We start from the raw sequence: 23,540 nt of genomic DNA, 5'->3' as shown, positions 1-23,540 counted from the left end.
AAAAATTTTTAAACTTCCGCTGCACCGGGTATCAATCGCTATTGGTCTGGGAACTCGCCAGTTTTCCAACAAGAACTCCGAATTTAAGCGTGCTTGGGTGAGAGCAGTACTAGGATGGGTGACCCCCTAGAAGTCCTCGTGTTGCACCCCTTTTTCATTAATTTCTTTTTTTATTACTCGTACTTATTGTTCCTCCGATCCCTCGCCGTCCTATTACCGACTCATACAGTCCAATCCTCAAATAGAAAAAATGCAATAGACTAAATCACACGACGTGGACGTGCGATATGGGTGACGCGGGCCGCTTCGGTGGTTCCCAGCGTGCCCTAGGGGAAAAATGACCCAAAAGAGCATCTCTGGGTTGGAATTTGTGCATCTCCGTCTTTTAGACCGAGATGTGCGCTATAGGTATCTAGACGAGCTTCGCGTGAGAATGCTGAAGCTCCCGTAACTCTCAACCGATCGAAAGTTATGTCCGTTTGAAAGTGCAGCGCCTGTTCCTCCGATCCGCTATTCGAGAGACAAAACAACAAAGAATTCTTTCACTGTTGGGTGCGATCATACCAGCACTAATGCACCGGATCCCACCAGAACTCCGAACTTAAGCGTGCTTGGGCAAGAGCAGTACTAGGATGGGTGACCCCCTGATGAGTCCTCATGTTGCACCCTTTTTTCATTAATTTCTTTTTTTATTACTCGTACTTCTTGTTCCTTCGATTCCTCGCCGTCCTATTCCCGACTCTTTCAGTCCAATCCGCGGATATAAAAGATGCAATAGACTGATTCACATGACGTGGACTTGCGATCTGGGTGACGCGGGCTGCTTCGGTGGATCCCAGCACGCCCTACAGGAAAAACGACCCAAAAGACCATCTTCGAGTTGAAATTTGAGCGTCTCCGTCTCTTAGACTGACATGCGTGTTGTAGGTATCGAGATGAGATTCGCGTTTGAAAGTGCATCGCCTGTTCCTTCGATCCGCAATTCGAGAGATAAAATAATAAAGAATTCATTCATTGTTGGGTGCCATCATACCAGCGCTAATGCACCGGATCCCATTAGAACTCCAAAATTAAGCGTGCTCGATCGAGAGGAGTACTTGGATGGGTGACCCCCTGGGAAGTCCTTGTGTTACACCCATTTTTCATTAATTTTTTTTTTATTACTCGTACTTTTTGTTCTTTCGATTCCTCGCCGTCTTATTCCCAACTCTTTTAGCCCAATCAGCGGATAGAAAAGATGCAATAGACTGAATCAAACGACGTGGACGTGCGATCTGGGTGACGTGGGCCGCTTCGGTGTGTCCCAGTGCGCCCTACGGGAAAAACAACCCGAAAGACCATCTCCGGGTTGGAATTTGAGTGTTTCCGTCTCTTAGACTAAGATGCGCATTGTAGGTATCGAGACGAGCTTCGCGTTTGAAAGTGCAGCTCCTATTCCTCTGATCCGCAATTCGAGAGACAAAACAATAAAGAATACATTCACTGTTGGGTGCGATCATACCAGCACTAATGCATCGGATCCCATCAGAACTCCAAAGTTAAGCGTGCTTGAGCATGAGGAGTACTAGGATGGGTGACCCCCTAGGAAGTCCTCGTGTTGCACATTTTTTTCATTAATTTCTTTTTTTAATACTCGTAATTATTGTTCCTCCGATTCCTCTCTGTCCTATTCCCGACTCTTACAGTCCAATCCTCGGATAGAAAAGATGCAATAGACTGAATCACATGACGTGGACGTGCGATCTGGGTGACGCGGGCCGGTTCGTTGGGTCCCAGCGCGCCCTACGGGAAAAACGACCCGAAAGACCATCTTCGAGTTTGAATTTGTTCGCCTCCATCCCTTACACCGAGATGCGCCCTGTAGGTATCGAGACGAGTTTCGCGTGAGCAGGCTGAAGCTCCCGTAACTCTAAGCCGATCGAACGTTATGTCCGTTTGAAAGTGCAGCGCTTGTTCCTCCGATCCCCTATTCAAGAGACAAAACAACAAAGAATTAATTCACTGTTGGGTGCGATCATAACAGCAATAATGCACCAGATTCCATTAGAACTCCGAAGTTAAGCGTGCTTGGGCGAGAGCAGTACTAGGATGGGTGACCCCTTGGGAAGTTCTCGTGTTGCACCTCTTTTTCATTAATTTCTTTTTTATTACTCGTATTTCTTGTTCCTTCGATTCCTCGCCGTCCTATTCCTGACTCTTTCAGTCCAATCCGCGGATAGAAAAGATGAAATAGACTGAATTACACGACGTGGACGTGCGATATGGGTGACGTAGGCCGCTTTGGTGGGGCCCAGCGCACCCTACGGCAAAAACAACCCAAAAGACCATCTCCGGGTTGGAATTTGAGTGTCTCCGTCTCTTAGACTGAGATGCGCGTTGTAGGTATCGAGACGAGCTTTGCATTTGAAAGTGCAGCGCCTGTTCCTCCGATCCGCAATTCGAGAGACAAAACAATAAAGAATTCATTCACTGTTGGGTGCAATCATACCCGCACTAATGCATCGGATCCCATTAGAACTCCTAAGTTAAGCGTGCTAGGGCGAGAGCAGTACTAGGATGGGTGACCCCCTGGGAAGTTCTCGTGTTTCAGCCCTTTTTTATTAATTTTTTTTTATTACTCGTACTTCTTGTTTCTCCAATTCTTCGCCGTCCTATTCCCAAATCTTTCATTCCAATCCGCGGATAGAAAATATGCAATAGACTTAATAACACGACGTGGACATGCGATCTGGGTGACGCGGGCCACTTCGGTGGGTCCCAGCGCGCCCTACGGAAAAAAAGACCCAAAAGACCATCTCCGGGTTGGAATTTGTGCTTCTCTGTCTCTTAGACCGAGATGCGCGCTATAGGTATCGAGACGAGCTTCGCGTGAGAAGGCTGAAGCTCCAGTAACTCTCAACCGATCGAAAGTTATGTCCGTTTGTGTAGTGACCCGTATCCAAAATTAATGATTAATGAGTAATTAATCATGTTATTATGTTAAGATTAAGTAAAACATGATTAAGAAGATTCCAAATGGATTAACGGAGTCCGAAAATAGATCCAGGACACCCGAAAATGGTGGGTTTGGTTTGAAAGGTTCGGACGCTCCGAACAGGGTTCGTAGGATCCGAACGTGACCAGAGCCATAGATCGGAGGGCCGAGGAGTTCGGAGGGTCCGAAGTCAGTTCGGACGGCCCGAATAGTAGTCAGCCAGCTGTCCTAAGATATTACATCATTGATGACATCACTGATGTGACTTCGAAGGGTCCGAAGTTAGGATCGGACGGTCCGAACTTTGCCTATAAATATGAGGGCCGAGACTTCATTTGAGGTGCACCTATTCATCTCTTCTCTCTCTATTCCTAGGCCTTCTAAATCAGATCTAGGGAGATCTAGGCGTCCTATCGGGATTCCAGAAGTGGCACAGCGATCTAGACGTCGTAGCGGAGCTGTGGCCTAGTTTTGAGGCTATCGACAGCAAAGGGCTAACGACGGACGCGGGTATAGCTTTAGCTTCCTAAAATTATTTAGGAGTATGCAATAGCTTATTTAAGGCTTTTAGAGCTTAATTATTGATGCATGGGTAATTTCATTGTAGTAGCAGTAGACTGGACTAGTAGGCTTGGAGTCTAGACCAGCGGAGCTAGGTTTTGACCAGCAGTGTTAGAGGTACGTAAGTACCGACTGAGATATCCGACATGATATATTTGCATGTATGTTGCATGATTATGTGCTATATGTCTTATCATGTTTTACCGCTTTAGCACATGCATGATTTTACGTATGACTGCATCCTGAGAGATGTGAGTCATTGACAGTCTCCATAGGGAACAATGATATCATGTTGGACTCGAGTCAGGTATGACAGTTTCCATATGAGATCTGTATCCTGTTTTGGATTCGGGTTAGGATGGGGTTGGCTCAGCCCTGATATAGAATATACGAGTACCCCGCGGAGTCGCTCTCTAGCCGGTACTGTATATTCCTAGCGCCATGAGCAAGTGTTTTACCTGAGATTTTAAATCATCAGTGTGCTCATATTTGTACATATATCATTGCTTATGTATTGAGCGTTGTCGCTCACGCCCCTGTGTTTGGGTATTGTGTTGTACCTTGTGGCGGGGCAGGTTTGAGGCTGAACGATCCTGAAGGCTCTCAGCAGGATCGAGGATCCGAGAGTGCGAGGTTAGAGGTTAGGGATTTGTTACCTTGAACCTTTAATTTGGTTGTATAATGATATTTATACACTTGTGTTATCATCGGTTGTATTCTGCCGATTGGATTTGTTGTATATTAATTATCTGCTCCTTAAGCTTTAAGTATTATTGCATGCGCTTTATTTATAACTCTGATTAGTTAGTGGATCCGGGTTGGTTCACTACACTTTTTGGTATCAGAGCGCATTGCACTGGGAGTTTCGTAAAGCAAATTAAGTAATTATCTGTTCTTATGCAACAGATGGAAGATTACGATGAGAACCACGATAGCAGAGGCAGACGTCGTCGTGGACAGCCTGAGGAGCACAAACGAGTGAGCATGCGCAGGTTTAAGGAGGTTAGCCTGAAGCCTTTGCCAGGAGGTGAGATGCCTGAGCAAGCCGAGGATTGGCTCGAGAGGATGGAGCAGTGTTTTCAGGATTTCCGTTGCACAGACGAGGATAGGATAGAGATTCTTGCCTTAATGCTTGAGGGGCGAGCAAGGAAGTGGTGGAGATCTACTTCCGTACCATTCATAGAAGCGAGAGGAGTAGCTACGTGGGTTGAGTTCTGTACTGCTTTTCAGAGACTGTATTTTCCTCCAGCTCTACGACGGGCAAAAGCTAGTGAGTTACTGAGTTTGGGACAGAGTTCGATGACGATCGAGGAGTACCAGCAGAAGTTCTTTGATCTGCTATCTTATTGTCCTCACATTGCTGATAGTTCTGTGGCGAAGTATGACCATTTCCTTCAGGGTCTGAACCCTGAGATTCATCGGATGGTTGCTGTGGGCAGTGATATGACCTACGAGGGCTTGGTGGACCATTGTCACCAGGCGGAGGACAGTATCTGGAGGAACAGGGGACTCTTTTCTTATTGTTCCAGGTCAGCGAGTGCCAGTACTTTGGGTCCGAAAGGACAGTCTTTCAAGAAGCCAGAAGGTACTTCTTTTTCTTCATCTGGATCTGGTGGTGTGCATAATTTTGGTGGTCAGAGACCAAACCGTTGTCTTCAGTGCAGTCGCAGGCATCCGCCAGGATAGTGTGGTCGATCGACCAATGCATGATTTCAGTGTGGCCAGGAGGGTCACATGAAGAGGGATTGTCCGATGCTGATTGGGGCAGTGAGTGGTTCAGGAGGTTCTCAGGCATCTGTCCAGCCACCTCAGTACTAGCAGCCACCATATCAGCAGAAGTATTCTCATCAGCACCAGCAGCCGCAGCAGTCTCAGCGATAGCCTACTCAAACTCCTTCTCGGAGTCATTCTTCTTTGCGGCCACGTGCCTAGGGTCAGGTCTTTGCGCTTAACCAGGAGCAGGCAAAGGCTGACAGTGATCGGATGATCGCAGGTATCTGTAGTTTATGTGGTTTTCCTGCATATGTTTTGATTGATATCGGTGCATCGCATTCTTTAATCTCAGCACATTTTTCTAAGAAGCATAGTTGCCATTTATTCCCTTAGACGTGTTGCTAGTAGTTTCTACTTCTATGGGTAGCGAGGTTTTAGCCAAGAGTCTAGTTGTGGGTTGTGTTTTGGATTTCGAGGGGCATCAGCTTAGTGCTAACCTGATGATTCTAGCTATGGAGAATTTCGATTGCATCATTGGGATAGATCTCTTGACTACCTACCGCGCGATAGTGGATTGCTATCAGAGGTTTGTTCAGTTTCGACCAGAGGATGGCGAGTCTTGGTATTTCTATGGTGAGGGAGCGCGACCCCCGATGCCAGTGGTTTCTGCTCTGAAGGAACGACGTGCTTTAGAGTCTGGCGGGGAAGGCTACCTTATCTATGCCATTGACGCATCCTTAAGGGAGCCGGATATCCAGGAGATACCAGTGATTCGTGATTTTCCAGATGTGTTTCCAGAGGAAATTCCGGGTTTGCCACCAGTGAGGTAGATCGAGTTTGGTATTGAGTTAGTGCTAGGGACAACACCGATTTCCAGAGCTCCTTATCCTTTAGCGCCATCAGAGATGAAAGAGCTGCAGAAGAAATTGCAAGATCTTCTTGATAAGGGCTACATTCGACCCAGTTTTTTGCCAAGGGGAGCCCTAGTGCTGTTTGTCAAGAAGTAGGATGGTTTGATGCGGTTGTGTATCGATTATCGTCAGTTGAATCAAGTGACAGTGAAAAATAAGTATCCTCTTCCGCGGATAGATGATCTCTTTGATCTGTTGCAAGGTACTTCTGTCTATTCAAAGATTGATCTTCGGTCTGGGTATCATCTGTTGCGAGTTCGGCAGGAGGATGTTCCTAAGACAGCATTTCGTACACGGTATGGATACTATGAGTTTCTAGTGATGTCGTTTGGTCTGAAGAATGCTCCTGCTGTTTTTATGGATCTGATGAACAGGGTGTTCCGCGACTTTCTGGATAAGTTCGTAGTAATGTTCATCGATGATATCTTGGTTTATTCTCGCAGCATGGATGAGCATGCCTATCATCTATACACTGTACTTCAGGTCTTGAGGGAAAGACAGTTGTACGCGAAGCTGAGCAAGTGTGACTTCTATATTGACCGAGTTGTATTCCTTGGTCATGTCATATCTCAGGAGGGTGTATCTGTTGACCCCAGCAAGACAGAAGCTATTCTGAATTGGTCGCGTCCAACTACAGCTTCTGATATTCGTAGTTTCCTTGGTTTGGCAGGGTACTACCGACGTTTTGTGAAGAATTTCTCTCAGATAGCTAGGCCTTTGACTCAGTTGACGAAGAAAGATGCTTCTTTCGTGTGGTCTGATGATTGTGAAGATAGTTTTTGTGAGTTGAGATGTCGTTTGATGACAGCTCCAGTTCTTGCTTTGCCGTCTGGATCAGGTGGGTTTGTAGTCTACACTGATGCTTCTCTCTAGGGTTTGGGGTGTGTGTTGACTCAGAATGGCCACGTGATCGCGTATGCTTCCAGACAGTTGAAAACTCACGAGGAGAACTATCCCGTACATGATCTAGAGTTAGCAGCCATTGTCTTTGCTCTGAAGATGTGGCGTCACTATTTTTACGGATAGAGATTCAAGATCTTCACCGATCATAAGAGTTTGAAGTATCTGTTCTCTCAGTCTGAGTTGAACATGCGGCAGCGTCGTTGGATGGATCTGTTGAAAGATTATGATTGTGAGATCAAGTACCATCCAGGTTCTTCAAACCCCGTTGCTGATGTTCTTAGTCGCAAGGTCTATGTGAGTTCCCTTCGTACACGTTCAGTTTCGAAGGCAGTGGAGGAGTGTTGTTATTTGGGATTCACATTCCGTCATAAGAAAAAACAGCAAGTGATTCTTGTTTCTTCTATGCTTGCAGAGCCAGCATTGTATCGACGAATCCGGGAAGCTCAGAATTCCGATCCAAAGACTCAAAAGTTAGCCCATTTGGCTGAGGGTGATAATACTTATGGTTTTCATCTACAAGGAGACGGTCTGTTGTGTCTTTCTGGTCGTGTTGTAGTACCAGAGGATTCTACTTTGAGGGATGAGATCTTATCGTAAGCCCACCGCAGTCGATTCTCTGTACATCTAGGCAGTATGAAGATGTATATATTTATGCACCATGCATAATTTTCATGGATTGGTTCAGGCTACTGACTCCTTAGACTTAAGCCCATTAACTTTTAGACTGACCCAAAAATTCACAGACTGACCCAAAAATTCCTATGGGCCCACGAGCCCATAAAAATCATTGGGCTAACTTAAATAAAATATTTGAGGCCCAAATAAAATTATTTGGAGGCCCAAATAATTTTATAACTAATTAATTTAGCAAAAAAACATAATAAATCATTAAATACTTAAAAATAAAAATACCCGAGCCCGGACCACCTAACCCGGACCCGGACGAACCTGACATGACCCATGACCCTACTGACCCAACCCAGGACCCAGACCCAACCCGGATCTGCCCTAATACCTAGAACCCGATCCCCCCTTTCTTCCCAAGCTGCTGCCGCGTGCAACACCTAATTCTGGCGTTCGGCCGGCCAACTCCGGTCACCAATGACCAGAGTACCACCACCCAAGTATAGCCCACTCCTAGATGTTTCTAACAAGCCAAAAACCAGACCAAACTATTGAATATGGAGTGAGAACGAAGCTCTGGAATCTTGCCCATCTGCAGCTCACGCGCAGACGCGAGCAGTTACGGAGTTTTCCATCGTGCGGCTTGCTCAGACAACCAATGACCATGAAACCACTTCCTAGACCTAGCTAACATCCATACGGTTATAACACAAGAAACCACACACAAATCCATGGCCTGAAGAAGGAGAACGAACCCCCTTTCCTCATAACCCTAAACCTGCGCGAACCATGCACCAGAAAACAACAGCTTCATGTCTGACCATTCCAGCCCCAAACCGACTACACCACTCAACCCTAAGGACCCTAAGACACGTCCCTAACCCCCTGCCAACAGCCAGATCCGAACCATATCAGAAAAGCAAAGAAAAACGTGAGAAAATATGGGAAAAGAACATATACGGTAAAACATGGTTGCATATTCTTTATAAAAATCTAACACACATGCAATATCAATGGTTTTCATGCAAGAATCAGAATATAAAACTTAAATTATGGCCAAAAAGAGAATTCAAACGTGCTTTTTATTGAAGATTTCAAAGAAAACGATAATATGGCGCGTACGGCGATCACCGGGACGAACGATCTACAATCTTTTGCTTAAAATCTTCAAAACTTGTGTGTGCAAGTGGGTTTTCTGCTAACGAACGATGAAGAAGAGAAGAGATGGCGGCTAGGTATTCTACAAGAAAAAGGATTGAATAAAATAAGTTAGATATATTTTACTTATTTATTTAGATTTTTGGAAGATAATATATCAAGTTAATATAAAAATATAACTCTTAAAATTAAATAATTTCTGAGTAATTTTCTTAATATATATATATATATCTATAATTTTTAAAACTCCTTAAAAGTCTTTTAAATAGCTTATTTTTGTGAAAACTGCTTTCATGTATAACTATATATATAAAAACTTTTATGAAAATAATACCTTAAAATAATATTTTAAGGCTCTTAAAATTATCTCAAAAATATTTAGAATAAAATTCATATATCTCGTCCGTCCACGATCACGACTACGTGATCGAAAAAAATTATTTCTAAAAATCTCATAAATAACATAAATGCAGGTTAAATGCTATAAATAATATTTAAATCATGCAAATAAATTCAAGTAATCCACATAAAGTCATTTAACCCATTTTCTAAATTTTAATTTAATTATTTCCTAGTTATGCATGCGAAATCACCTAAGAAAATTCTGGGCGCTACACGTTCACGTCATGTGATTAAGTCTAATTGCATCTTTTCTATCCGCGGATTAGACTGAAAGAGTCGGAAATAGGACGGCGAGGAATCGGAAAAACAATAAGTACGAGTAAGAAAAAAATATTAATGAAAAAGGGGTGCAATACGAGGACTTCCCAGGGGGTCACCTATCCTAGTACTGCTCTCGCCCAAGCACGCTAAACTTCAAAGTTCTGATGGGATCCGGTGCATTAGTGTTGGTATGATCGCACCCAACAGTGAATGAATTCTTTATTGTTTTATCTCTCGAATTGCGGATCAGAGGAATAGAAGCTGCAGTTTCAAAGGGACATAACTTTCGATCTGCTGAGAGTTACGAGAGCTTCAGCCTGCTCACGTGAAGCTCTTCTCAATACCCACAGCACGTATCTCGGTCTAAGAGACGGAGAAGCTCAAATTCAAACCCGGAGATGGTCTTTGGGGGCATATTTCCCGTAGGGCGCGCTGGGACCTACCGAAGTGGCCCGCGTCACCCAGATCGCACGTTCACGTCGTGTGATTCAGTCTATTGCATCTTTTCTATCCGCGGATTAATCTGAAAGAGTCGGAAATAGGACGGAGAGGAATCGGAAGAACAAGATGTACGAGTAAGAAAAAAAAACTAATAAAAAAAAGAGGTGCAACACGAGGACTTCCCAGGGGGTCATCCATCCTAGTACTGCTCTTACCCAAGCACGCATAACTTCGGAGTTTTGATGGGATCCGGTGCATTAGTGCTGCTATGATCGCACCCAACAGTGAATGAATTCTTTATTTTTTTGTCTCTCGAATTGCGGATCGGAGGAACAGGAGCTGCAGTTTCAAACGGACATAACTTTCGATCGGCTGAGAGTTACTGGAGCTTCAGCCTGCTCACGCGAAGCTCCACTCGATACCTATAGTGCGTATGTAACACCCGAAAATTTTAATACGTAAATTTACATGCATAATTAGGGAAAATAATTATTTAAAATTTATATTTGGGTTAAATGGCATTTATGTGTTATTATGTGAATTATATGCATGATTTAAATTTATTTTATCATTTAACCCGCAGTTATTGTATTTTTAGATTTTTTAGAATATTTTATTTATTTGATCGCGTAGACGGGACCGTGAACGGACGAAATACCAAAACTCTTAGCCAGAAATATTTCATGAGTTTTAGGAACCTTAAAATAATATTTTAAGGTATTTTGTCAAGAAAATTTTAGTATTTAATTATATATTTATTTAAGGGTTGATTTTTAGCCAAAATAGGTCATTTTAATGACTTTTATTGATATTTAAAAATCACCTAAACCTTTATTTCGAGATTTGAGCTTTCTATCAGATTATAAATATTATAAGAGATTTTTAATTATATTTTTAGGTATATTATCTAGATACATATTATTTTTAATTATTAACCTATTATTAAACCTAAAATAAATTCCTACCCCACTACCATCACCATCAGCCGCCTCCACCCTTTTCTCCAATCTATTTCACACCATTTTTCCAGAAATCTCAACCTCCATTGCCGTGTTCTTCAAGGAAAAATTTAGTGTTGGCCGTTGGTTCGTCGTCCGGGTGCCGTACACGCGATAATATTCGTTATAATTAGCAAGGCATGGTTAAATCTTTTCTTTCTTCACCATATAAGTTATTACACAAATCATTTTCTGTTCCATCAAATTTTTGTGCTGTCATCATCGAGTTATGCAAAAATCTTGATTGATATATGTCACAACTCACGTTTTGTTGGTTTCCTTTGGTGCATCCTCACGTTTTTCTGTTGGGGATCGGTTCTGGCTGCTGGGTCATGGGTACGAGGGTACCTTAGGGTCCTTAGGTTGGGTTTGGCTTGGTGGTTAAGGCTGGAATGAGGCTAGGACCGAGCTACATCAGTTGGGGTCCAAGGGTGCGCAGGTTTAGGGTTCCGAGGAAGAAGGGATCGCCCGGCCATGCAAGGCCAGGCTAGGGGCAGGCAGGGGTAAGGTTAGGACCACCCAGACGTGGGCTACGTCTGGGCGGTGGTGCTCTGGCCAGGGGCGGCCGGAGCCAGGCGGCAGCAGGCCATGAAGGCCTGCTGCTCGCGCAGCCGAGAGGAGAGGGAAGGGGAGAGGGGATCGGGTTTGGGGTTTTGGGTGGGTCCCGGGTCGGGTCTGGGGCTTAGTGGGTTGGGTCAGTTGGGTTTGGGTCCGGGTTAGGTGGGCGGGGCTCTGGTATTTTAATTTTTAAGTATTTAATAGTTTAAGTGCAATTTTGGGCTTTAATAATTAGTTAGAAAAATTATTTGGGCTCCAAATAATTTTATTTGGGCCCTAAATTATTTATTTAAGTTAGCCCAATGATTTTTATGGGTTTGGGAGCCTATGAGAATTTTTGGGCCAGTCCGTGAATTTTTGGGCCACTCTAGAGTTTTATTGGGTTTAATTAAGTTAATGGGCTTCAATATTTTTATTTAGACCCATTTAAGTTTAATCAAGTTATTTGGGCTAAAATATAATTATTGGGTTTTATTTAAGTATTATGGGGTTAAAGTGAGTGATCAGCAGTCTGGACCAACCCATGAAAAAATAACTAAGTCCGGAATATATATTTAATTATTTTATGCATGAAGTTTATATTTTAAGTATAAGTATATTTATTATGAAAATAAATTAAATATATATTACGAACATATTTTCAGTGCATGCATTCATGAAAAAAATTTACATGTTATGATTATGATCAAGTGTTGAGCAAAATATTTTTATGATGAAAATTGAAGTAGTGTGACAGCACAGAGTAGGTTATCCACTATTTATGTTAAGAGGTAGTTTACTACCAGCACAGAGGTGATTTATCACCGCCACGTACGTTGGTTCAGGAGACTGATCAGTCGGCACAGATTTAGTCACACTTACAGATAGGACCATATTATGTTTCAAAATATCGTACTCAACTATATTATGTATGCTTATGTTCAAGAATAAGATCAGTGATGTTTATGGCAAGATGATGAAATATTTTATTCATGCATGCACGTACACATATATGTATTAGTATGATTATGTGTTGCATTATTTTTAACCTTGCTATAAAGGGTTAGACATGTTGAGCCCCTAGGCTCACTACGCTTATATGGTGCAGGTGAGTCAGATGACTATTATGTTGCTCCTACCGGTGGCGAGGACGTATGAGCGAGCTGGCAGTGAACCCCGTGACCGTTGCCTTAGAGCTTTATTATGTTTGAAATATTTTATCAAGGATTTTAAACATGTTTCACTTTATTTATGTTTATTTTCGCATGCATGGGTTTGAATTTTGAGTTACAGATTTTTATTAATATTGCATGTTTCAAGATTTTTATTTATTTAAGTTATTATTAAAAGAATTTATTTGTTAGTATTATTTCTAAATTTGATACATATATGTATGGGCATATATGTATAGTATTATTTTTAGTATAAAAAAAAAAATTCCGCATTTATTAGTAGTAGACGTTTCAATTGGTATCAAAGCGCGGTCCTTGGAGGGTGTCCTACTGCCACGTGAAGCTCATAAATCCTACTACCGGTCTGTAAGTTTTAATTGTTTTCTTATGAATTATAAGGAGCATATGTGATGATTTAAGATTTTCATATTAGTAAAGTTTTAGAACCCTTAAGTTATGCATTGCGATTTTCGTAAAGAAACATGTGGTGGTGCAGAATGCCTCCGAGACAGATGAACAGATGCGGGGGACCTCCACCTCCACCTCCACCTCCGCAGAACCCTCTTGCAGCATTGGAGCAGGCCAATGCAAATATGATGGCGGGGATCACTGCTTTGTTAGAGCAGCAAATTAACTGCACGACCTAGGCTTACCCATGATGAGGATGTGGCTGAGCGGTTCAAGAAGAAAGGACCAAAGGAGTTTACAGGCACCACTGATCCGCTCATTGTCGAGGGATGGATCCGATCACTGGAGTCTATCTTTGACTACATGGGGATTACAGATGTGGATAGAGTCAAGTGTGCAGTATATATGATGAGAGGGGATGCAGCCTCATGGTGGGAGGGCGCTGTTAGAGGCGTGAACCTACCTACTTTGACTTGGACAGAGTTCAGGCGTATGTTCTTTGCCAAGTATTTCACTGAGGATGTGCGCAACCGCATGATCCGAGAGTTCATGAGTCTCCTTCAGGGGGACAAGCCTGTGGTAGAGTACATTACCCAATTCGAGAGGGGGTGTCGCTTCTTACCCCTTATTGCTGATAGTACACCGGAGAAATTGAGACAGTTTGTTGATGGGTTGCGAGCGAACATCAAGCATGACGTTTGCATGTTGGATGTCGCTACTTATGAGGCTGCAGTTAGTAGGGCACTACGTTCTGAGGAGGGAAGAAGAGAGATGCAGAGGGAAGAGCAGAGAAAGAGGCAGTTCCAGCCAGGAGCTTATCAACCATCTTCGCAGCCTCCTGCGAAGAAGTAGTTTACTGGGCCGCCTAAGGGCTCGAATCAGCAGGGACAGCAGCAGAGGCCTCAGGGGCGCCAGCCGCAGCAGCAGCAGAGGGGCGGGGCCCCTAAGACAGGAGTAGTTCCCTTGTGCCCACAGTGTCAGAGGCCTCACTCAGGTCAGTGTTTGATTGGTTCCAATGTCTGCTACCACTGCAAGGAGCCAGGGCATGTGGCATACAACTGCCCAAGGAAGAAGAACACCACTGGGCGGGTGTTTGTCATGCAGGCTGAGGAGGCAGACCCAGATACCTCCTTAATCACCGGTATATCCTAACTTATTCTTTTAAGAAATTTTTGGGAATTTACTTTATGATTTTAATTTGCATGGGCTGCCTGATTGTATGATTAGAGTAAGATGTGCTTACTACTTGTGTTTAATTATGAGAAATATTTTATAACTTATATTGGGAGAGAGTAAGTTTAATATGCGATTGTTGGGATTTTCTGCATGCAGGGAGAATTCTAGTAGGAGGAAACTTCACGTATGCATTGCTAGATTCAGGAGCTACACATTCGTTTATCTCCCTGGAGTTTATCAGACGGATAGGCATTAAGCCCGAGGTTGCTGAAACAGGGTAAGATGTAACCATGCCATCTGGACAGGTTCTTTCTACCACTAGCATCTGCAGAGGCATGGAGATGGATTTACGAGGGCGCACTATCAGGGCAGATTTAAAGGTCTTACCATTGACTGGGTTTGATTTGATCTTGGGTATGGATTGTTTGTCAGTCAACGGGGCAGTGATTGATTTTTGGCAGAGGTCAGTGGCAGTGAAACTAGAGGAGGGCGACCAGTTTATTTTCTATGCATCTCCGAGCTGTGAGATCTCGCCGGTGATTTCTCATGCACGTGCGAGGAAGTTATTGAGACGGGGTTTTCAGGGGTTTTCTTGCCAGTGTAGTCACATCAGCAGTGCCACCTACCAGTTCCCTAGCAGATATAGAGGTGGTACGTGATTTTTCAGACATTTTTCCCGATGATGTTGCAGGGATTCCACCAGCGAGGGAAGTGGAGTTCAGCATTGAGTTGATTCCTGACACTGTGCCTATTTCTAAGGCACCGGATCGACTCGCCCCTACAGAGATGAAAGAGTTGAAGGAGCAGATTCAGGAACTGTTGGAGAAGGGCTTTATTTGCCCTAGATTTTCTCCTTGGGGAGCTCCAGTGTTGTTTGTGAAAAAGAAAGATGGTAGCATGAGGCTTTGTATCGATTACCGAGAGCTCAATAGAGTCACAGTGAAGAACAAGTATCCACTGCCGAGGATTGATGATTTGTTTGATCAGTTGCAGGGAGCTTCGATTTTCTCTAAGATCGATCTGCGATCTGGCTATCATCAGTTGAGGATCAGAGATGCAGATGTATCCAAGACTTCTTTCTGTACATGCTATGGGCATTATGAGTTCTTAGTAATGCCATTTGGGTTGACCAATTCTCCAGCGGTCTTCATGGATCTCATGAACCGTGTTTTTCAGTCGTACTTGGATCAGTTTATCATAGTCTTTATTGATGATATATTGATCTACTCGAGGAGCATGGAGGAGCACAGACAGCACTTGCAGACAGCATTGCAGACTTTGAGAGAGCATCGACTGTATGCGAAATTCAGTAAATGCGAGTTTTGGCTAGAGCAGGTAGCATTTCTTGTCCATATAGTTTCGAGAGATGGGGTAGCAGTGGATCAGACGAAGGTGCAGGCAGTGCAGAATTGGGGAGTTCTGAAGAATGCTTCTGAGATTCGCAGTTTCTTGGGTTTGGCAGGTTATTATCGGAAGTTTATCAAGGGCTTTTCTTCTATTGCAGTACCCTTGATAGCTTTGACCAAGAAGAATGCGAAGTACATATGGAGCTCTGACTGTCAGAAGAGCTTCGATCAGTTGAAGGAAGCACTCACGTCTGCGCCAGTGTTGGCGATGCCTGTTCCACATGAGGATTTAGTGGTTTACACGGACGCGTCTATGCTAGGGTTGGGAACCGTATTGATGCAGAGTGACCGAGTAATTGCCTATGCGTCGAGACACTTGAAGATTCATGAGCAGAACTATCCGATGCATGACTTGGAGCTAGCAGCAGTGGTTTTTGCTTTGAAAATCTGGAGGCACTATCTGTATGGTGAGAAGTTCAAGATTTTCACCGATCATAAAAGTCTCAAGTACTTCTTCACCCAGAAGGAGTTGAACATGAGGCAGCGCAGATGGCTAGAGTTGGTAAAGGATTACGACTGCGACATTAGCTACCATCCGGGTAAGGCTAATGTGGTGGCCGATGCATTGAGTCGAAAGACTTCAGTGGTATCCTGTTTGACAGTACAGTTGCCACTTCAGGAGGAGATTCAAAGATTCGGTTTGGAGTACTATTCAGGCGGTCACGCACCAAGTTTGGCAGTGTTAGTAGTACAGCCGAATCTTCAAGATCGTATCAGGGATGGACAGCCTGCTGATGAGGAGTTGCAGCGGTTGAGGCACAAGGATGAGGCCAAGGGCAATCTTCTTTTTTCTGTCAGTGAGGGCATTATTCAGTACCGAGGTCGTATGTGCGTACCGAATATTGATCAGCTGAGGACTGAGATCCTGACAGAGGCACACACATCTCCGTACTCCATTCATCCCGGAAGTACGAAGATGTATAAAGATTTGCAGTTGTTGTATTGGTGGCCCGACATGAAGAGTGATATCGCACGATTCGTATCTGAGTGCTTGACTTGTCAGCAGGTCAAGGCTGAGCATCAGCGTTCAGCAGGGTTTCTTAATCCTCTACCCATTCCAGTATGGGAGTGGGAGAACATCATGATGGACTTTTTAGTTGGTCTTCCGAGGAGTACTTGAGGATATACAGCTATTTGGGTGATCGTGGACAGACTCACCAAGTCAGCTCATTTCTTGCCGGTGAGCACTACATACTCGTTGACACAGTATGCAGAGCTTTACATCAAGGAGATTGTTAGACTGCATGGCATACCAGTGTCCAAAGTATCAGACAGAGATCCAAGATTTACATCTGCTTTTTGGAAGATTTTGCACACAGCATTGAGGACTAGATTATTGTTCAGTACAGCGTTCCATCCCCAGACAGATGGTCAGTCTGAGAGAGTGATACAGGTTCTCGAGGATCTACTGAGAGCTTGTGTCATCGACTTTCAGGGCTCTTGGGAGACTAGATTGCCGTTGGTAGAGCTTACCTATAACAACAGCTTTTAGGCATCTATAGGTATGGCTCCTTATGCAGCTCTCTACGGGAGGAGATGCAGATCTCCCGTGCATTGGGATGAGGTTGGCGAGAGGATTCTACTTGGTCCCGATATTGTACAGCAGACTGCAGACATTGTGATTTAGATTCGGGATCGTATGAGGACTGCTCAGAGTCGTCAGAAGAGTTATGCTGATACTCGACGACGAGATCTTGAATTTGCTGTTGGGGATCATGTGTTTCTGAAGATATCACCTATGAAAGGGGTGATGAGATTTGATCAAAGAGGTAAGCTGAATCCGCGGTATATAGGGCCTTTTGAGATCTTGGAGAGATTTGGCACGTTGGCCTACCGTTTGGCTTTGCCACCAGGACTTGCGGCAGTGCACAACGTCTTCCATGTATCCATGCTACGGAGATACGTCTCTAATCCGTTGCATGTGTTGGATTACGAGCCCTTGCAGTTGCCACCCGATCTAGCATTTTAGGAGAGGCCGATTCGGATTTTAGCCAGAGAGGAGCGGAGATTGAGGACTCGGGTCATACCGATGGTCAAAGTCCAGTGGCTGAATCACTCCGAGGAGGAAGCCACTTGGGAGACCGAGACAGATATGAGGACTCGCTACCCAGAGTTATTCGGGTAAATACTTTAATTTCGAGGACGAAATTTAATTTAAGGGGGGGAGAATTGTAACACCCGGAAATTTTAATACGTAAATTTGCATGCATAATTAGGGAAAATAATTATTTAAAATTTATATTTGGGTTAAATGACATTTATGTGTTATTATGTGAATTATATGCATGATTTAAATTTATTTTATCATTTAATCCGCAGTTATTGTATTTTTAGATTTTTGAGAATATTTTATTTATTTGATCGCGTAAACTGTACCGTGGACGGACGAAATACCAAAATTCTTAGCCAGAAATATTTCATTAATTTTAGGAGCATTAAAATAATATTTTAAGGTATTTTGTCAAGAAAATTTTAGTATTTAATTATATATTTATTTAAGGGATGATTTTTAGCCAAAATAGGTCATTTTAATGACTTTTATTGATATTTAAAAATCTCCTAAACCTTTATTTCGAGATTTGAGCTTTCTATCAGATTATAAATATTATAAGATATTTTTAATTATATTTTTAGGTATATTATCTAGATGCATATTATTTTTAATTATTAACCTATTAATAAACCTAAAATAAATTCCTACCCCACTACCATCACAATTAGCCGCCTCCACCCTTTTCTTCAATCTCTTTCACACCATTTTTCAAGAAATCTCAACCTCCATAGCCGTGTTCTTCAAGGAAAAATTTAGTGTTGTTCGTTGGTTCGTCGTCCGGGTGTCGTGCACGCGATAATATTCGTTATAATTAGCAAGGCATGTTTAAATCTTTTCTTTCTACACCATATAAGCTATTACAACAATGATTTTCTGTTCCATCACGTTTTTGTACTGTCATCATCGAGTTATGCAAAAATCTTGATTGATATATGTCACAACTCCCGTTTTGTTGGTTTCCTTTGGTGCATCCTCACGTTTTTCTGTTGGGGATCGATTCTGGCTGCTGGGTCATGGGTAAGAGGGGGCCTTAGGGTCCTTAGGTTGGGTTTGGCTTGGTGGTTAAGACTGGAATGAGGCTAGGACCGAGCTACATCAGTTGGGGTCCAAGGGTGCGCAGGTTTAGGGTTCCGGGGAAGAAGGGATCGCCCGGCCAGGCAAGGCCAGGCTAGGGGCAAGCAGGGGTCAGGTTAGGACCGCCCAGACGTGGGCTATGTCTGGGCGGTGGTGCTCCGGCCAGGGGCGGCCGGAGCCAGGCGGCAGCAGGCCATGAAGGCCTGCTGCTCGCGCAGCTGAGAGGAGAGGGGAGGGGGGATCGGGTTTGGGGTTCTGGGTGGGTCCCGGGTCGGGTTGGGGCCTGGTTCGGGTCTAGGGCTTAGTGGGTCGGGTCAGTTGGGTTTGGGTCCGGGTTAGATGGGCCGGGCTCGGGTATTTTAATTTTTGAGTATTTAATAGTTTAAGTGCATTTTGGGCTTTAATAATTAGTTATAAAAATTATTTGCGCTCCAAATAATTTTATTGGGGCCCTAAATAATTTATTTAAGTTAGCCCAATGATTTTTATGGGTTTGGGAGCCCATTAGAATTTTTGGGCCAGTCCGTGAATTTTTTGGTCACTCTAGAGTTTTATTGGGTTTAATTAAGTTAATGGGTTTCAATATTTTTATTTAGGCCCAGTTAAGTTTAATCAAGTTATTTGGTCTAAAATATAATTATTGGGTTTTATTTAAGTATTATGGGGTTAAAGTGAGTGATCAGTAGTCTGGACCAACCCATGAAAAAATAACTAAGTCCGGAATATATATTTAATTATTTTATGCATGAAGTTTATATTTTAAGTATAAGTATATTTATTATGAAAATAAATTAAATATATATTACGGACATATTTTCAGTGCATGCATTCATGAAAAAAATTTACATGTTATGATTATGATCAAGTGTTGAGCAAAATATTTTTATGATGAGAATTGAAGTAGTGTGACAGCACAGAGGTGGTTATCCGCTATTTATGTTAAGAGGTAGTTAACTACCAGCACAGATGTGATTTATCACCGCCACGTACGTTGGTTCAGGAGACTGATCAGTCGGCACAGATTTAGTCACACTTACGGGTAGGACCATATTATGTTTCAAAATGTCGTGCTCAACTATATTATGTATGCTTATGTTCAAGAATAAGATCAGTGATGTTTATGGCAAGATGATGAAATATTTTATTCATGCATGCATGTACACATATATGTATTAGTATGATTATGTGTTGCATTATTTTTAACCTTGCTATAAAGGGTTAGACATGTTGAGCCCCTAGGCTCACTATGCTTATATGGTGCAGGTTAGTCAGATGACTATTATGTTGCTCCTACCGGTGGCGAGGACGTATGAGCGAGCTGGCAGTGGACCCCGTGACCGTTGCCTTAGAGCTTTATTATGTTTGAAATATTTTATCAAGGATTTTAAACATGTTTCACTTTATTTATGTTTATTTTCGCATGCATGGGTTTGAATTTTGAGTTATAGATTTTTATTAAACATGTTTATTTGTTAGTAATATTTCTAAATTTTGTACATATATGTATGGGCATATATGTATAGTATTATTTTTAGTATAAAATAAAAAAAATTCCGCATTTATTAGTAGTAGACATTTCAGCGTATCTCGGTTAAAGAGACGGAGACGCTCAAATTCCAAAACGGAGATGGTCTTTCGGGGCATTTTTCCCGTATGTCACGCTGGGACCCACCGAAGCGTCCCGCGTCACCCAGATCGCACGTTCACATCGTATGATTAAGTTTATTGCATCTTTTCTATCCGCAGATTGGACTGCAAGAGTCGGAATTAGGACGGCGAGATATCGAAAGAACAAGAAGTACGAGTAAGAAAAAAAGAAATTAATGAAAAAAGGGGTGCAACACGAGGACTTTCCAGGGGGTCACCCATCCTAGTACTGCTCTCACCCAAGCACGCTTAACTTCGGAGTTCTGATGGAATCCGGTGCATTAGTGCTGGTATGATCACACCCAAGAGTGAATGAATTCTTTATTGTTTTGTCTCTCGAATTGCGGATCGAAGGAACAGGAGCTGCAGTTTCAAACGGACATAACTTTCGATCGGCTAAGAGTTACGGGAGCTTCAGCCTGCTCACACGAAGCTCCTCTCGATACCTACAGCAAGTATCTCGGTCTAAGGGACGGAGACGCTCAAATTACAAACCGAAGAAGGTCTTTCGGGGCATTTTTCCCGTAGGGCATGCTGGGACCCACTGAAGTGGCCCGCGTCACCTAGATCGCACGTTCACGTCGTGTGATTAAGTCTATTGCATCTTTTCTATCCGCGAATTAGACTGAAAGATTCGGAAATAGGACGGCGAGGAATCGGAAAAACAAGAAGTACGAGTAAGAAAAAAAGAAATTAATAAAAAAGTGGTGCAACACGAGGACTTCCCAGGGGGTCACCCATCCTAGTACTGCTCTCGCCCAACCACGCTTAACTTCGGAGTTCTGATGAGATCGGTGCATTAGTGCTGGTATGATCGCAGCCAACAGTGAATGAATTTTTATTGTTTTGTCTCTCGAATTGCGGATCGGAGGAACAGGAGCTGCAGTTTCAAACGGACATAACTTTTGATCTGCTGAGAGTTAAGGGAGCTTCAATCTTCTCACGCGAAACTCCTCTCGCTACCTACAGCGCGCATCTCGTTTAAGAGACGGAGACTCTCAAATTCCAACCCGAAGATGGTCTTTCGTTGCATTTTTCCCGTAGGGTGCGCTGGGACCCACGGAAGCGGCCCGCGTCACCCAGATCGCACGTTCACGTCCTGTGATTCAGTCTATTGCATCTTTTCTATCCTTGGATTGGACCGAAATACTCGGAAATAGGACAGCGAGGAATCTAAAGAACAAGAAGGAAAAGTAAAAAAAAGAATTTAATGAAAAATGGCTGCAACACGAGGACTTCCAAAGGGGTCACCCATCCTAGTATTGCTCTCGTCCAAGCACGCTTAACTTCGGAATTCTGATGGGATCCGGTGCATTAGTGCTGGTATGATCACACCCAACAGTGAATATATTCTTTATTGTATTGTCTCTCGAATTGCGGATCAGAGAAACAGGCGCTGCACTTTCAAACGGACATAATTTTCGATCGGCTGAGAGTTACGGGAGCTTCAGCCTGCTCACGCGAAGCTCCTCTCGATACCTACAACACGCATCTCGGTCTAAGTGATGGAGATGCACAAATTCCAACCCGAAGATGGTATTTTGGGGCGTTTTTCCCGTAGGGCATGCTGGGATCCACCAAAGCGACCCGCGTCATCCAGTTTGCACGTTCACATTGTATGATTCAGTCTGTTGCATCTTTTCTATCCGCGGATTGGACTGAAAGAGTCGAAAATAGGACGATGAGGAATCGGAAAAACAAGAAGTACGAGTAAGAAAAAAAAAATTAATGAAGAAGGGGTGCAACACAAGGACTTCCCAAGGGGTTACCCATCCTAGTACTGCTCTTACCCAAGCACGCTTAACTTAGAAGTTCTGATGGGATCTGGTTTATTAGTGCTGGTATGATCGCACCCAACAGTGAATGAATTCTTTATTTTTTTGTCTCTTGAATTGCGGATCGAAGGAACAAGAGCTGCAGTTTCAAACAAACATAACTTTCGATCGACTGAGAGTTACGGGAGCTTCAGCCTGCTCACGCAAAGCTCCTACCGATATCTACATCGTGTATCTCGGTCTAAGAGACTGAGACTCTCAAATTCCAACCCAAAGATGGTCTTTCGGGGCTTTATTCCTGTAGGGCGCGCAGGGACCCACCGAAGCAGCCCGCGTCACCCAGATCGCACGTTCACGTCGTGTGATTCAGTATATTGCATCTTTTATATCCGCGGATTGGACTGAAAGAGTCGGAAAAAGGACGACGAGGAATTGAAAGATCAAGAAGTACGAGTAAGAAAAAAAGAAATTAATGAAAAAGTGGTGCAACACGAGAACTTCCCAAGGGGTCACCCATCCTAGTACTACTCTCGCCCAAGCACGCTTAACTGCGGAGTTTTGATGGGATCCGGTGCATTAGTGCTGGTATGATAGCACCCAAAAATGAATGAATTATTTATTCTTTTGTCTATCAAATTGCGGATCGGAGGAACAGGCGCTGCACTTTCAAAAGAACATAATTTTCAATCGGCTGAGAGTTACGGGAGCTTCAACATGCTCAAGCGAAGCTCCTCTCTATACCTACAGTGCGCATTTCGGTCTAAGAGATCGAGACACTCAAATTCCAACCCGAAGATGGTCTTTCGGGGCGTTTTTCCCATAGGACGCGCTAAGACCTACCAAAGCGGCCCGCGTCACCCAGATCGCACGTTCACGTCGTGTGTTTCAGTTTATTGCATCTTTTCTATCCGCGGATTGGACTCAAAGAGTCGGAAATAGGACGGCAAGAAATCGGAAGAACAAGAAGTACGAGTAAGAAAAAAAGAAATTAATGAAAAAGGGGTGCAACACGAGGACTTCCCAGGGGGTCACCCATCCTAGTAGTGCTCTCGCCCAAGAACGCTTAGCAACGGAGTTCTGATGGGATCCGGTGCATTAGTGCTGGTATGATAGCACCCAGAAGTGAATGAATTCTTTATTGTTTTGTCTCTCGAATTGCAGATCGGAGGAACAGGCGCTACACTTTCAAACGGACATAACATTCGATCGGCTGAGAGTTACGGGAGCTTCAGCCTGCTCATGCGAAGCTCCTCTCTATAACTACAGCGCACATCTCGGTCTAAGAGATGGAGACACTCAAATTCCAACCCCGGAGATGGTCTTTTGGGGCCTTTTTCTCGTAGGGT

At 43.5% G+C, this 23,540-nt stretch overlaps 11 non-coding genes and 2 pseudogenes across 11 annotated transcripts; 5 read left to right on the top strand and 8 right to left on the bottom strand.

Annotated features, from left to right (window-relative positions):
* Positions 1–550: 550 nt before the first annotated feature.
* Positions 551–669, top strand: LOC140869467 (5S ribosomal RNA; annotated as a pseudogene).
* Positions 670–1,019: 350 nt separating this feature from the next.
* Positions 1,020–1,138, top strand: LOC140869645 (5S ribosomal RNA; annotated as a pseudogene).
* A 349-nt stretch (positions 1,139–1,487) lies between these two features.
* On the top strand, positions 1,488–1,606 carry LOC140869129 (5S ribosomal RNA). Its single transcript, XR_012146519.1, has one exon. It is a non-coding gene; the product is annotated as a 5S ribosomal RNA (ribosomal RNA).
* Positions 1,607–2,006: 400 nt separating this feature from the next.
* Positions 2,007–2,125, top strand: LOC140868659 (5S ribosomal RNA). The gene has a single exon (XR_012146066.1). It is a non-coding gene; the product is annotated as a 5S ribosomal RNA (ribosomal RNA).
* Positions 2,126–2,474: 349 nt separating this feature from the next.
* On the top strand, positions 2,475–2,593 carry LOC140868757 (5S ribosomal RNA). Its single transcript, XR_012146158.1, has one exon. It is a non-coding gene; the product is annotated as a 5S ribosomal RNA (ribosomal RNA).
* Positions 2,594–9,590: 6,997 nt separating this feature from the next.
* Positions 9,591–9,709, bottom strand: LOC140868777 (5S ribosomal RNA). Its single transcript, XR_012146178.1, has one exon. It is a non-coding gene; the product is annotated as a 5S ribosomal RNA (ribosomal RNA).
* Positions 9,710–10,109: 400 nt separating this feature from the next.
* On the bottom strand, positions 10,110–10,228 carry LOC140869382 (5S ribosomal RNA). Its single transcript, XR_012146762.1, has one exon. It is a non-coding gene; the product is annotated as a 5S ribosomal RNA (ribosomal RNA).
* Positions 10,229–20,604: 10,376 nt separating this feature from the next.
* On the bottom strand, positions 20,605–20,723 carry LOC140870478 (5S ribosomal RNA). Its single transcript, XR_012147437.1, has one exon. It is a non-coding gene; the product is annotated as a 5S ribosomal RNA (ribosomal RNA).
* A 400-nt stretch (positions 20,724–21,123) lies between these two features.
* On the bottom strand, positions 21,124–21,241 carry LOC140869298 (5S ribosomal RNA). Its single transcript, XR_012146677.1, has one exon. It is a non-coding gene; the product is annotated as a 5S ribosomal RNA (ribosomal RNA).
* Positions 21,242–21,637: 396 nt separating this feature from the next.
* On the bottom strand, positions 21,638–21,756 carry LOC140868750 (5S ribosomal RNA). Its single transcript, XR_012146152.1, has one exon. It is a non-coding gene; the product is annotated as a 5S ribosomal RNA (ribosomal RNA).
* Positions 21,757–22,155: 399 nt separating this feature from the next.
* Positions 22,156–22,274, bottom strand: LOC140869023 (5S ribosomal RNA). The gene has a single exon (XR_012146416.1). It is a non-coding gene; the product is annotated as a 5S ribosomal RNA (ribosomal RNA).
* Positions 22,275–22,674: 400 nt separating this feature from the next.
* On the bottom strand, positions 22,675–22,793 carry LOC140870509 (5S ribosomal RNA). Its single transcript, XR_012147467.1, has one exon. It is a non-coding gene; the product is annotated as a 5S ribosomal RNA (ribosomal RNA).
* A 400-nt stretch (positions 22,794–23,193) lies between these two features.
* On the bottom strand, positions 23,194–23,312 carry LOC140868570 (5S ribosomal RNA). The gene has a single exon (XR_012145981.1). It is a non-coding gene; the product is annotated as a 5S ribosomal RNA (ribosomal RNA).
* Positions 23,313–23,540: the final 228 nt, after the last annotated feature.

The sequence above is a fragment of the Henckelia pumila genome, chromosome 4, assembly GCF_033568475.1.
Source record: "Henckelia pumila isolate YLH828 chromosome 4, ASM3356847v2, whole genome shotgun sequence".
Lineage (NCBI taxonomy): Eukaryota > Viridiplantae > Streptophyta > Magnoliopsida > Lamiales > Gesneriaceae > Henckelia > Henckelia pumila.
This window is presented reverse-complemented; position numbering and strand designations above follow the sequence as displayed.